The sequence below is a fragment of the Macrotis lagotis genome, chromosome 2, assembly GCF_037893015.1.
Source record: "Macrotis lagotis isolate mMagLag1 chromosome 2, bilby.v1.9.chrom.fasta, whole genome shotgun sequence".
Lineage (NCBI taxonomy): Eukaryota > Metazoa > Chordata > Mammalia > Peramelemorphia > Peramelidae > Macrotis > Macrotis lagotis.
The window spans coordinates 210000539-210014752 of NC_133659.1; positions in this window are offsets into that span (position 1 = coordinate 210000539).

A 14214-nucleotide genomic window follows, 5' to 3' on the forward strand; every position below is an offset into this window, starting at 1 on the left:
TTGCATAATTTTGTGTTAAACTCATCGCGGCTCTTTAATACGTTAAACCATTTTTTAGAACTACCTATTATATATTTTCTTTGACTCAACTAACAATTCGAACTACTACTGAGCTCAAGGGGACTGAGATGCTATATCCTCACCCTTTTCATTACTCAGACCTTCTGCTATAAACCCAAACAGTTATATATTGAATGTAATTCTGGAGAAACCTCCTAAATGCAAGTGGCTAAAATAATTTCTTCATTCTCTTTGGCTTTTGTCATTCCCAGGCCAAAGCTCCAAAATAAAATGTTACTTAAAGCTTAGGTTTATTTTATCTCTAGACTATTTCTGAAAGAGGAAGTCCAAAGATACCTCAGATTAGTTTAGGAGGGTTATTTTTTTCCTGTACAAAAGAGAAATGTTAAAAATGAAATCTATTCACAAGTACAAAATAACAGAGAAATTAAAGAAGTAACAACAATACCATACCCATTATAATAATCTTCTGGATGTTTGGTATATTGAATATTAAATTATGATATAGTTTGAAGATACTTCATAGTTTACTTTCGTTCTGCAGAGCCCAAATAATTCCCTCCATATTTTTTTTTTAAATCAGATTAGGATTTCATTTTCTTCTCTCACTGATGGTCACTATCATTGATATAAAAAGTCCTATCACCATCAGTAAGCTCCATCTGAGGGACTTAGGATCCCCATCTCTCAAATTTGTAAGATAGTCTCTTATACTGGATTTATACATCTTGATGCATAGTCATTTTTATGCAAGAGAGAATTTATACTCAATTTATACTCAAGAGAAAAATAAAACAGAAACAGCAACTAGGTCCCCAAGACTTAGACTGCTCTAAGTCCTTACTTGTGCTTTAATCAGATGTGCTGAATGCTGCCATTCTTCTAAGGGTATGGAGAAAGGGAATCCTATTCCAACTTATTTGGAAGACTCAAAGATTTTTGCTATGCATGATAAGAAAGAATCTAGTCACCCCCTTGTGAAAATACATTGAATCAGTGCCTCTTCTTGCTAATATATCAATCAGGTAAATCCTTCATCATTCCAAAGAGCCCAATTCTATCAGAACCAAATTATTTGTCTAGAAACGGCCAAGACACAAACTCATTATTCTATGAGATATATTCCAGTCCAAACCCTGCAATACTTGGAATCTTTTAAATTTGGCTATGTAATTCCTGGGCGTTTTCAGAATGTGGTTTCAGAAGTTAAACATTAGATTCTTTCTACATTCACTATGAGCTCAGATTCTAATATCGATGTTGAAAGGTTTTTGTATATACATGTGTATGCATGTGTGTGTTCATGCATCAAGAAATATCTTGTGATTATTAAAAATGAGACATAGTTTTCCAGATGTAATCTTGTGTGCTCTCTTCCTTTTATTGAATTCTAGACCCAGCTAACTGTCCATTAGCAAACTGTCTTCTACTAGAGGTATAACAGGAAGTTCTAACACAATATGCTGTACATTCAAATGTCTGCTATACATTATGCAATTTGTAGTAATCATCCATTTATTAATTCTTGTGTGAATGTCTAGTTTGAATTCACTATTTGAGGAAATCATCTACATAACAGAACACTTACACTATCTTTCCATATATTAAGGAGTCCTATTCTGTTTGATTTCTGTAAAAGACTTTTTCTAAGATACAGAAAAATAATATCTTTGATGAGAGTCTGACTCTCTGATCCTAAAAGAGATCCTGAAATATAGTTATATTTGTTCTTGGATTCATCAAGGAACTGGAGAGTTCTTTCTGAATCAAAATACTTTTTTTGTTTCTATAATCCACAAAAATTAAACTCAAAAGGATCTTGTATCTCAAAAGGATCTATATTTTTTAGAAAACTTCTATGACTGTTATAAAAATAATTATACTTAGGAGGTATGTGAATACAGCTCCAAAAAAATTCTATAGCAATAAAGGAGGGAAATGGTGAGTTGTTAGTTAATTTAATGTATATCAATGAAATTGCTAAGTGGTAACTTTTCAGGACTAAACAAAATAATACAAAACTCACCTGGAGGAACAAAAAATAAATAAATATCTCAAAGAAAATAAAGAAAAATATGTAGAAAAGGAGACAAGCTCTTTATCTATTTGATAAATTAACATCAAAACTAATAGGTATTGGTTCAAAAATAGAAAAAAATGAGAAATGAATTACATAGATTTAGAAAATTCCAGAAATTATGCATAATTGTAGCACAATATTTGATAAATTAAAAAACCACAACTACTAGTGCTAGGACTCCCTATTTGAAAAAATCACTTCTAATAAACTTAGTGGGAAAAAATATGGTTTTACAACTAGATTTGGAGGAAGAACTAATAAATTAACAAGGAATATGGATAATCACAGAAAATAAAATGGACAATTTCATTTCAAATACACAATTAAAAAAATTACCCAGGAAACATCACTATGGCTAAATTAAAAGGGAAATAATTAAATGGAAAAAATCTTGCAATCAAATATTTCTAATAGTCAAGTATTTACTCTGTACTAAACACAAGAAATAGAAATTAAGGTCTATAGATTCTCTGCCTTCAAGGAACTTTCAGTCTAATGGGGGAGATATAACTAATTACAAATAAGATATGATATCCAAAATATATGGAGAATTGGTAATAATTATATAACAAGAAGCATCCCTCAAACATATATGGCAAAGGATATGAATATGCCATGTCCAAATGAAGAAATATCTCAATATTTACATCTTTCAAAAATCATATGGGGAAGAAATGCTTCAAACCACTAATAATAAGAGAAATGCAAATAAAAACTATTCTAAGTTTCTAGGTCACAGGTATCAAATTGACAAAAAATAGTTGAAAAAGGAAAATGATAGTATTTCAAGGGCTACTGGCTAGTACCATAATGCATTTGATGGAATAATGAATTAGTCTATAATGATGATGCTGTTCAATTGTTTTAGCTATGTATGATTATTCATGACCCCATTTGGTATTTCCTTGGCAAAGACTCTTGAGTGGTTTGCCATTTCCATCTCCAATTCATTTTTCAAATTTAGGAACTAAGATAAACAGGATTATATTGCAAGGTTACATAAATAGAAAGTATCTGAAACCAGATTTGAACTCATAAAGATGAGTTTTACTGATTATAGGCCTAGTGTTCTATGGACTTTAGTGTCAACCATTTGTAGTGTAACCATCATGCAAATAAGTCTAGAACTACATCTACAAAGGTCTTATATACTGTTCTCACTTTGATCTAGTGCTATAATTATTAAACCTATTCCACAACAGTCAGAAAGGACTAGATGAACTTTTTACTCCCTTCCAGGTCTGATGGAGATGGTCTATTAGAAATAGCATAATGAACAAGGTAAATAATTTATAATTCATCCTAATGAGAAGTCTAAATGAGGAATCAAAAGATTTTCATTCTGCTTTTGCCAATTTTCTATATGATCTTAAGCACATCATTCCATTTTCTTTCCTATCAGTGTGCCTAGAGAAAATGGTCATCATTACTAAGACTGGAATATACCCTACTGGGAAAAACTGGAACTGATCTCCAGTGCCACATATGCTGTCCTAGAAGCTGAGACCTATTTGCCTTGACACTTTCAGGTGGGACTTCTCCTAAGGGATAAGACATCAGAACTTTTGGCCACAGGACAAATTTTGTCTAACTATACCTTTCTTGGAGAATATGCCTACTGATAGTAGGAAGAATATATCCATTCAATTTCCAGAAGATCTGAACATGAATGAATTATCCAGATAGTGATTTGAAGAATTTAAGGTGAAAAGATAATTCTATAGCCTCAAAAATGACTTATGTTTTGATACTGAAGTATCAAACTCATGAGATAGTATAATAGGGGTTTGAAATTGCTGCTTCATGTGTAATTCTTCTATAATAAATAATATAGAAAGTATAAATGAAACATGATTTCAATCTTTATGAAACTAAACTTCATTTTAGTAGATTGGATGTGTCAGATAACTATAACATGGGTGACACAGATAACAAGTAATCTTAAAATACAATGTATTATAAAGGCATTATGAAGGGGAAGATTCTATTTGCCTAAAAATAAAAGGAAGTCAATTAATCTGAGTTTTAAAGGATGAGTGAGGATACAAAGAAACACTTGAAATGTGAAGGAAAACTGTAATAGGATCAACATTTCCCTGAAACAATTTCTTTCCTCCTATCTACAACAAAGTTTCTTTACTTAACGGAAAATAAAACTTCCCTATGATCTGATTTGCCCCAGTTTCAATAACACAACTTCACAGTCATCCAAAGGCATGAAAATTCCCAGACATGTGAAGTCTAGGCATCTCAGATTTTATTGTCTAAAGATCAGATCAGTCATCATATCTGTGACCAAATCCTGCTCTGATGACCATTTATATACTCATATGAACGTTAGAAAAATCATTTTCAGAGAAGTTAAATACTTCTATATCTTTGTTACATGCCATTATTATGTTAAAGTAAAACATACATCATTTTAATAACTCTTCAATGAATTAATAGTATCCCATTTCATCCCAACATGGAACCCAAGCTGACAACATTGATATTAGAGGTGCACCTCCAACAAGAGAATTCCATGAAAAGGGAAGAAGTTGAACAAAACAATGGAGCTGAAAAAGTTTAGTAGTTTGGTTAATGACAAGTAGTTTAGATAGGCTGGAGTATAGACTGAATGATTTAGTATCAGATAAGCCTGGAAAGAAAGAAGCCCATCAGATTGCAGGGGATATGAAACTTGAACTTCATTAATTAGACAATAGACATTTTAAGCAAGAGGAAATTGTCATAAGATTCATGTCCAAAAATGTGTAGGATGAATTAGAATGGGAAGAGGATGGCAGCAGGAAGACCTATTTATTGCAGTAATTCAAGGAGCTGGTACTTAGGGCTTTTACTTGACTAATGTCAGTAGAAATAGAGCAGGAGAGAAAGCTAAAGCATATTGTACTTCAATGAAAATTGAAGCAGAAAACAAATAAATATTTAGCTGACAGCTTTGAAAAATTGAAATTACTCATTTTTGATGAGAAGCTGAGGAAGATAAGGGGATGAAAAGAGTATTTTTTGAATCATTATACATTCTGAGTAAAATACAGAATTAAACTACAGTAATTCAACCTCACTGAATTCAAACTGACTACGACTTTGTGAAGAAGAGATGACACAAGATAGAAGTCTTTGTACCAAGGTATAGGGAAGCATACATATGTTGAAGCTCACCAAGTCCGTGACTTTCTGGATTTTGACTGGGTTTTAGCCTCACAATTGAAATGCTATGTCAGATGCCATGACTTCAGATAAGTTTGTCAGTAGACAATACCTATCTGCTAGTATGCCAACCATCTTCAATTGACTAGGGGGAGAAAGTATGAACTATATGCATTAACTAGATTATTATTTTTATGTTTCACTCTCTAGTGATCAGTATTTATCAGCAAGAAGGGGGCAATGACATTAGAGAAGGAGAAAGAAAGGGTTAAAACATGTTATCGCTCTTGATAAACTTAATGGTATTTTGACTACCACTTCACACCACTCTGTGTCTTTAATCATTAGGTTAAATCTAATTTATAACAATTTAATACTATTTAATAGTATTTAGTACTATTTAAATATTCTATTTAATCTAATGAATAAGGAGGAGGCTAACAAGATGCTAGTAATTTATCTTTTACTGAATATTAACAAGGGGTTAGACCCTAAGCAGTATATACTTTAATGTCCATTAAATATTCACTGAAGGTATTTTATCAAAGCTTTAACAACCCTTTCTAGAATTAAGATTTTAGCAGAAAAATGTTAAGAATGTTTTTTTTCTGTCCAAGAAAAAAAAATAGTATATTTTATGTAGCAAAAAAGCAGAGAAACTTGAGGAGCCACAGTTAAGCATTTTCTGCCTTTCCCCTGGAGTCCGAATCCCTCCTCCATGGACAGCAGTATTGCCATTGCAACAGGGGCCAAAAATATTAAAAACATTTTAAAGTTACCACTGAAAGGAGAGAATGGTACATTTAGACTCTTCTTTCTCCATTAATAGAGTTACCAGAGATGCCTTGTCCCCTCTTGGGTCATAAATTGAGACATCACTCAGCAGTTGTCCTGGCAAATTTCCCCCAGAAAGGCCACTTATGAAGTGACTAATAGCACCAGAGCCTAATTTACTTAATGTTTTAAGCCACTGGAGGGGAGAGGTATAGAGTGGGATTAGGGATGGATTCAGGTAGGAACCGCAGATGTCCTTAGGCAGAAGGCCCAGCTCTGGGTTGTTCCATAGTCTCCCTCCCCCCCCCCCCCCGTTTTTTTTTTTTTGAGGAAGAGACAGACAGACAGACAACTTATTTACCATCTTGTAGGAATCAGGAAACAAAGCCTGAATCCAGGATCAGAAAATGCATGAAAAAAGTCAAAGTCCATGTAATCTGGAATGAACATTAAATACGCCACAAGCTGGATTTCCTAAATATATGGGGTACTCCAAAAGTCAGGGAGGAAAAGAAGATTATAAATGTGATGTAATATATATTTTCCCTAAGTCTGAAAAACTTAGCTGATTGGAATCAGTGCTTAGCTTTAATACCTCTATGAATCTCTTCCTATTTCACAGTTTTTTTTTTTTTTCTGAGTTAACCTTTATTTTATATCAGTGAAGAAAATTCACTCATCTATGAAGATAATCATTAATAATTCCACTTTGGGAAAGTTTATGTCATAAAAAGAATAGAAAATGATCCTCCTCCTCCATAACAAGGGTGTGAGCCTTTTTACTTTCTAAAGGGGTCCTTTTTTCCCTGATCTGTAGTCTTCCAGGCAGCCCAGTGCAGCATGATTTACTGTGTACAGCCTAGTAAAGTGATAATAATTTCATATTCCTTACAGCTAAATATCAAATCTTCCTGAGTGTTTTTGCCTCAACTCTTCATGTCAATATTGTGTGTAAGCTGTTGCTCTAGGTCACCAGGACATGAGTCTAGGAAACTCAAGAAATTCTAAACCTAAGGGGCATTTCTCCATTTCTATGATAGCTATGCTCCTAGCAAGTCTTGACCCCTCTAAGGAAGAAAATTCAGATTAGTAAGAATATCTCCTATCAGTTCTAATTTTATAATAAAGTAATTAAACTGAAAAGGAACTTCTATGAAGATGTTTGAAGACCTTGCTTTTGACTTGATACATCCCCAAAAACATGGATTATAATTCAGTTTATTGAGCCATTATTAAAGCAACTAAGAGAGCAAGGTGATTCAACAAACTGGAGATACCATCAGCATTGTGATGGGCTTCTTGAAGTATTTCTTGCCCCTGGTTATGCAGTCTGGGTTGAGGGAAAGTGCAGCATGTACTGAGAATGAATTCCAGTTAGAAGAAAGGGGGGGGGTGGGCACAGGGAGTGGTTGAAGTGCCAGTGTTATGAGTGTAAAGTCACGTACTTGGGTGCTTCAGTGCCAAGGGGAATTAAAAAAATAGGTGTCTTAAAGCAGAAATGACCACATTAAGCAAGAGAGCGTTATAAGAACACTAACTAGTAGAAACAGGGCTGTCCAGATGGGAGATTTTTACAGTGACTCATTTCAGGGAAGAAAAAATCTGAATTTACTTTCTTGATGGTTATAAAGAAGTCCATTGATAATATTGATAGTTATCTCCACTTTTCTTTCTTACTTCACTTGGTCTTTTATGACCTGAATTCATCATCACTCATCAAGAGAGACTTCCTCAAAAAAAAAAATGAATCTTCCTCTTATACTTTTCAAATAAGTAATGTTGAAAAGAGTAGTAGATTTGAAAGAGACAGATAGAAACAGAGGCAGAGAGAGAGAGAGAGAGAGAGAGAGAGAGAGAGAGAGAGACTTAGAGACAGACACACAGAAAGAGAGACAGGGAGGCAGAGAGTCAGAGTTACAAAATTCAAATTTAAGACTGATCTAATAGAGAATTAGAGCAAAAAATATCCAGACTAAAAGAATGAACATTCTCATGTAATTCATATTTTAGATCACATACTCTTTGGAGGTTATATGGAACAAAGGACGTGACTGGTAATACTCAAGGTCAGATGTACAAATCTTCTGCTGCTAAACTCTCTGTATACCATACCAGGTAATAACTCCAGTGATCATATCAGTAGAAAGAGTTCACCCCAGAAACCCTGGGGCATAACTCTTACCTAGCATCATGCACAAGCCAAAATCCCTCAGGAAACTGAAGGGCAAACAGAAATGGAACATTTTCCTCTATTTTATCTGCCATCCCTTTCTTAATTCCATCTTTGTATTTTATCTACAAGGAGGCAATTTTTAAAAAGGGTAATGGCCCCCATTGGAGATTTATAAGCTGGAAAGAGTTTGGCCCTCTCCAAAACAGACACAGGAGTTGAAGTATTGAGGGTGGATTGAGTTTAAGTGCTTTTAGTGTTTATTTGAGTAAAACAGGTCCACTTTTCCTACGTTTACCTAATGGTGTTTCAGAGAAAGAGTGGAAAGTTTATAGCAGAGAGAAATCTTACTTACTGAGGGATTTGTGTGACAGGCAGTCACTGAATCAGACAAAATAAATTAACAAAAATTTAATTAGCTTGTATCATTCTTGTCAAAGCTGACAACTAAAACATGGAGAAAAGATCATGTTTTTCTCCAGAGAGTGTTTTATTTCTTTTCCTCATCTGAAAAGAAACTTTAACTTATACAACTATTTATAGATTTTACATGGACTGCTGTTTCCTGTATTTCAGGAAGGTTCAAGAGTTAAATCAAAAATGGTCTGAGGGACTTAACTTCTCCCCAAGCCTGTTCCTACCCCCATTTCTTTCTTTACTTGAGAGTCTCAGATTTGGTCCATTAGCTCAGTCATTTTTGCATGTATTTTCTGAGAGGGAATTCAACCACATACAAAATCCATCCAATGAATGGGCCAGTTGCCATGACTTCCATTTTCTCACTGATGCCTTATAATTTAGTCCAAACTCCATTTCAGGGAAGAAAATATTCAGAAGACTACAGTAAGAATGATGAGGAGATTATTCAAATGAGAGGAAAAATATAAATGTGATCTTAATGGGAGCACTCAAGTTAAATATGCTAGTACAGAGACAGGTCTGTGGTTTGATTTCCTCAATATTAGGAACTACAAAAATTTCCATCAGAAGAGCCCTGCTCAAAGAAAATAGGATTTTGATTATGGAACGTTGGTTTATATGTTTATTTCTGCCTTAGACATCTGAATACCATAACTCTTTTTCATTACTAACCCATCTGTTTCTTAATCATTAAGATCATTAAGTATTATAGAGGTACCAAAGTCACAGTAAAGTCAAGTGGCATGCCTAGGGTCATTCAGAGAGTATCAATAGAATAGGATAATTTAAACAGAGGTATTGTTGATTCCAACAGTATTTTTTTTCTACCATGTTACATTGCTTCAACTAATTTTAGCACATGTATATTGATAATTGTTGCCATCCATTCCTCCATCTCCCCTTCCTGTTTTCTACACAATCCCTGGCCCTACTTTTCTTAGGAGTCAAAGCTATTGCTATGTAAAGGAGCCCTTGACCAAAGGACTTGGAACTCCTATCACCTGTGGAAGGTAGTTCCTGAAAATTACCTTATAATGCTATTATTACTGTAATTCAGGTATATTTTGATTTATATAGACTTTAGTTTAAATTGTATTTCTGATTCATTCTCTCATTCAGTAGCCAATATATAATCAAATTCTATACAGACATATATATATATATATATATATATATATATTTATATATATACACACACATTTGAATATATCTATACATATAAATAAATAAAACTTTTTGTTTTTGCTGTTCAGTTGTTTCAATTGTGTTTGACTCTTTGTGACCCTATCTGGGGCTTTCTTGACAAAGATACCTGAATGGTGTGCCATTTCCTTCTCTAGATTATTTTACAGATGACAAAACTGAGGCAAATAGGATTAAATGACATATGCAGGGTCACACAGCTAGTGATTGTCTGAGGCTGGATTTAAACTCAAGTCTTCCTGTCACTCTAACACCTAACTATATACATGCATTATACACACACATTTGTGCCCATAATACACACATGTCTCATGTCATTTTAAGATTATTAGTATAAAATAACAAAAGAGCGTGTGCTCTGGAAATAGCATAATGGTCATGTTCTAGACTTATTATTCTAAAAAAATTACTTATATTACAAGGAACTAATATAGAAATGATTTCTCTTTTTGCACTTATAATCAGCAGCACAAGACTTTGTATTTCCTTTTCCTCTACTTATGTCACCTATTTTAGACTTTTCTCCATAATGACACAATAAGATGTTTGAGGACAGAGATGTTTTATTATATTATCTGCCTTTAAAAAAATAAATTTCTCACAGTGAGAAATTTAGCACAGCAATAGTTCATATGAAAAGGGATTGTTTCATTAATTATTTGTTGCTTCTTATCTTTTAAAAGGTGCATTTATGATCAGGGACCAACAGCAATGTACAAAAATGTCATGGACAGTTAGGATAATCATTATATATTAGTCATTCCTTATATATTTCTGGGAAGAAATCATTATTCTTTGAAATGGAGGATCAGGGCATAAAGGAAATAAAACTTTCTTATAAGAAATCCTGGAAATAAATTAGATAATCCTTTTGCTTTCAGGGATAAGATTACAAGCATAACACTTTAAAAAATAAATATTTTTTAAGATAATGTAATGACTCTACAATATGGCATAAAAGACCCACTTTGTCTAACTCCCTAACTATCCCTCTAACCATCATTTACCCTCCTTTCCTTTTTCCCTACTATGGAGACATATACAGTGAACATTTGCTTAACAATTAGAACTTAATAGCAAAACTTTCGAAGTGGTATTGGGCAGAAAGTCAAAATCTACATCTTAAGGAGATATTTAAAGAACATACAATGAACAGGAATTTTTAAAGTTTTTCTTTTCTCTGGCTTGACTATATGTCTTTATAAAATGTAGAAATGATCATAAGGATTAGCTGATAGAGATCTTCTTTAGGTCCTCCATTCTTAACTTTATTCATGATTTTTCATCATTTTAAGTTTTAGAACTCCCTGTTTTAGTGGCAGATCTATGGAAATAAAGGGGAAAATGCAATGGAGCAGGGTTTAAATCTATGACCCCGATACCTGTTGACCATAGAGACAGCTGAAAGAGAAAGAAACTTTTCCTGCTTTATCTCTAATGCCATTAAATACTCCTAAAAGGAATTGTAAAATATAATTAGTCTAGTTTTTTTATACATACAGTAATTTAAAGATATAACCTCCCTATCTGTATTATCCACATAGCTGAAACAAAACAATTAGTCTGGAGGAATCCCAGGATTGTGATGAGAGAATCCGGTGAAAAGAAAGAGATAGTATCAGGGGTGAAACAAGGATGCCCTTTATCACCATTACAATTCAATATAGTATTAGAAATGCTAACTGTAGCAATAAGAAAAGAAATAGAAATTTAAGGAATCAGAATTGGCAATGAAGAAACAAAGTTTCATTCTTTGCAGATGATATGATGGTATGTTTAGAGAACCTGAGAAAATCATCTAAAAATGCCTTAAAACAATTATCAAATCCAGCAAAGTAGAAGGATATAAATTAAATCCACATAAATCATTAACATTTCTATATATGAACAACAAAGCCCAAGAGCAAGAGATAGAAAAATTCCATTTAAAGGAACTATAGACATCATTAAATACTTGGGGATCTACTTCCCAAGACAAACCCAGAAATTGTATGAATGCAATTATCAAGCGCTTGTCACCCAAATAAAGTCAGATCTATATAATCAGGAAAATGTCAAATGCTCGTGGTTAGGTCGCGATAATAAAAATAACAATTCTACCCAAATTAAATAACTTATTCAGTGCTATACCAATTGAACTACCAAGTAATTATTTTACTGAGATAGAAAAATATAGCAATAAAATTCATCTGGAGCAAGAAAAGGTCAAGCAACATGGAACTATAACTAAGAGCAATTAAAATGTCATTCTCTTTGATCCAGGAATTCCAATTCTAGGCCTATATTCAGAAGAAATCATAAAAAATGGGGAAAGTCCCACATGTTCCAAAATATTCATTGCTGCTCCTTTTGTAGTGGCAAAGAATTGGAAATTGAGGGGATGTCCATCAATTGGAGAATGGCAAAACAAGTTATGGTACATGAATACTATGGAGTACTATTGTTCTATAAGAAAACATAAATTGTTGGACACTAGAGAAGCATGGAATGACTTATGGAATCTGATGCTGAGCAAAGGGAGTAGAACCAAGAGAACAATGTACAAATTAACAACAACATTATGAGATGAACATCCTTGATGGAAGCAGCTCCTTTCAGTAGTTCAGAGGGCTAGGAGAACCACATTAGACCAGCTATGGACAATATTATCCACATCCAGAGGAAGGAAAACAAAACAAAACAAAATAAACCAAAAAACCCTTCAGAATCTGATGAGAACTTTATAAAAATTATTTCTTATCTATCCCTTTCCCTTAATCCTAATTCCTTATACCAAAAATGTATGTATGTACACTGCTAACCTGACTGTTCTCCACAATGGAGAGGGGAGTGGTAAGGGAGGTGGAAGGAAATTTTGGAACATAAAATATATTTGTGCATCTGGATGAAAAACAAACAAACAAACAAACAAATAAATAAATAAACATATTTTTAAAATAGTGGAGCTCTTCCAATTTGGTCCTTAATAAAATGCCCAAGGCAAATTCTGGGAACTAGGAGACAACTCCATCACAGAAACAGACCAGATACCTTTATCTGTTTAGTGTCAGGGGATTTTAAATGTTCCAAGCTAAGTTCTTTTAGTTCTGTTTCTTTCTCTAAATATCTCCTCAGGACATGTTTACCATGCACAAGCTGATAGATTTTTATTCTAAATCTAAACTTTAAGCTACACTGAGACTTTTGCTGTACTTGATATATATTTAAAATAGATACTATGACCCTACTTGGAGTGGGGCCAGATATGCCTCATTTTACCTTTCCCTAGGGTTTTCCAGTATTCTAAGGGGTTTTTTTGGTGGGGTGGAGTGTTTCTTATTATGTGTCATTGACTATTAAAGCCCTCTACCCCACCCCACTGAGGTTGCCCAGAGAAGTTCATCAGTATTATATATCAGTTTCATGATGGCATGCTTGCCTGGGTTCTGGACAGTGGACAATGCTCTAGAGATTTCCCGATCACCAGTGGAGCACAATAAGGATGTGTCCTTGCTCCTATGCTTTTTTAGTATGATGTCTTCAGCCAAATTATCAAACACCCTACTGCTGGCCAAGATGGCAGAGAAAAGACAAGCACAGTGCTAGTCTCCTGATATTCTCACCTTAACTTCCCTCATAAATAATGTGAAACAAGCCTCTTAACAGAAATGCATTAAGAGCTACAAAAGCCCTATTGTACTAGAGGCCAAGAAGGGAGGAGCTGAGTACCACCTGAATCTTCCTCTCATCAGACTTGGCTTAAAGTTAATTTACACAAACACTCAGTTAAGTTAAGAAACTTATCTTACATTTCTTGTATTAAAAGGGGAAAATAGGAGTGAGGGGAAGGGAGGGGGAGCAAAAAGGGGAACTAAGAAGGAAGGGAGAGAAAAAGGGGAAAAGGGAAAGGGAAAGTAAGGGGAGGAGGGTGATATAGGAGGACAAAAACACTCAAGGGGGTGGTATTCAGATACAAAATAGTGGGGAATATGAATAAAGGGGGGAATACAAACAGAGGGAAAATAGTATGGAGGGCAATAAAGAGTTAATAATTATAACTTTGAATGTGAATGGAATGAACTCTCCTTTAAAACATAAGGGATTAGCAGAGTGGATTAAAAACCAGAATCCTACAATATGCTGCTTACAAAAAAACTCCTTTGAAGCAGAGAGCTACATATAGAGCAAAGGTAAAAGGTTGGATCAAAATATATTTTGCTTCAGCTGAAGTGAAAAAGCAGGGGTAGCAATCCTTATCTCAGACAAAGCAGCTGCAAAAATAGTGTTAAAAAGAGATAAGGAAGGAAACTATATCCTCCTAAAAGGTAACATATGCAATAAAGTAATTTCAATACTAAATATGTATGCACCCAATGGTATAGCATCAAAATTCTTAGAGGAGAAGTTGAAA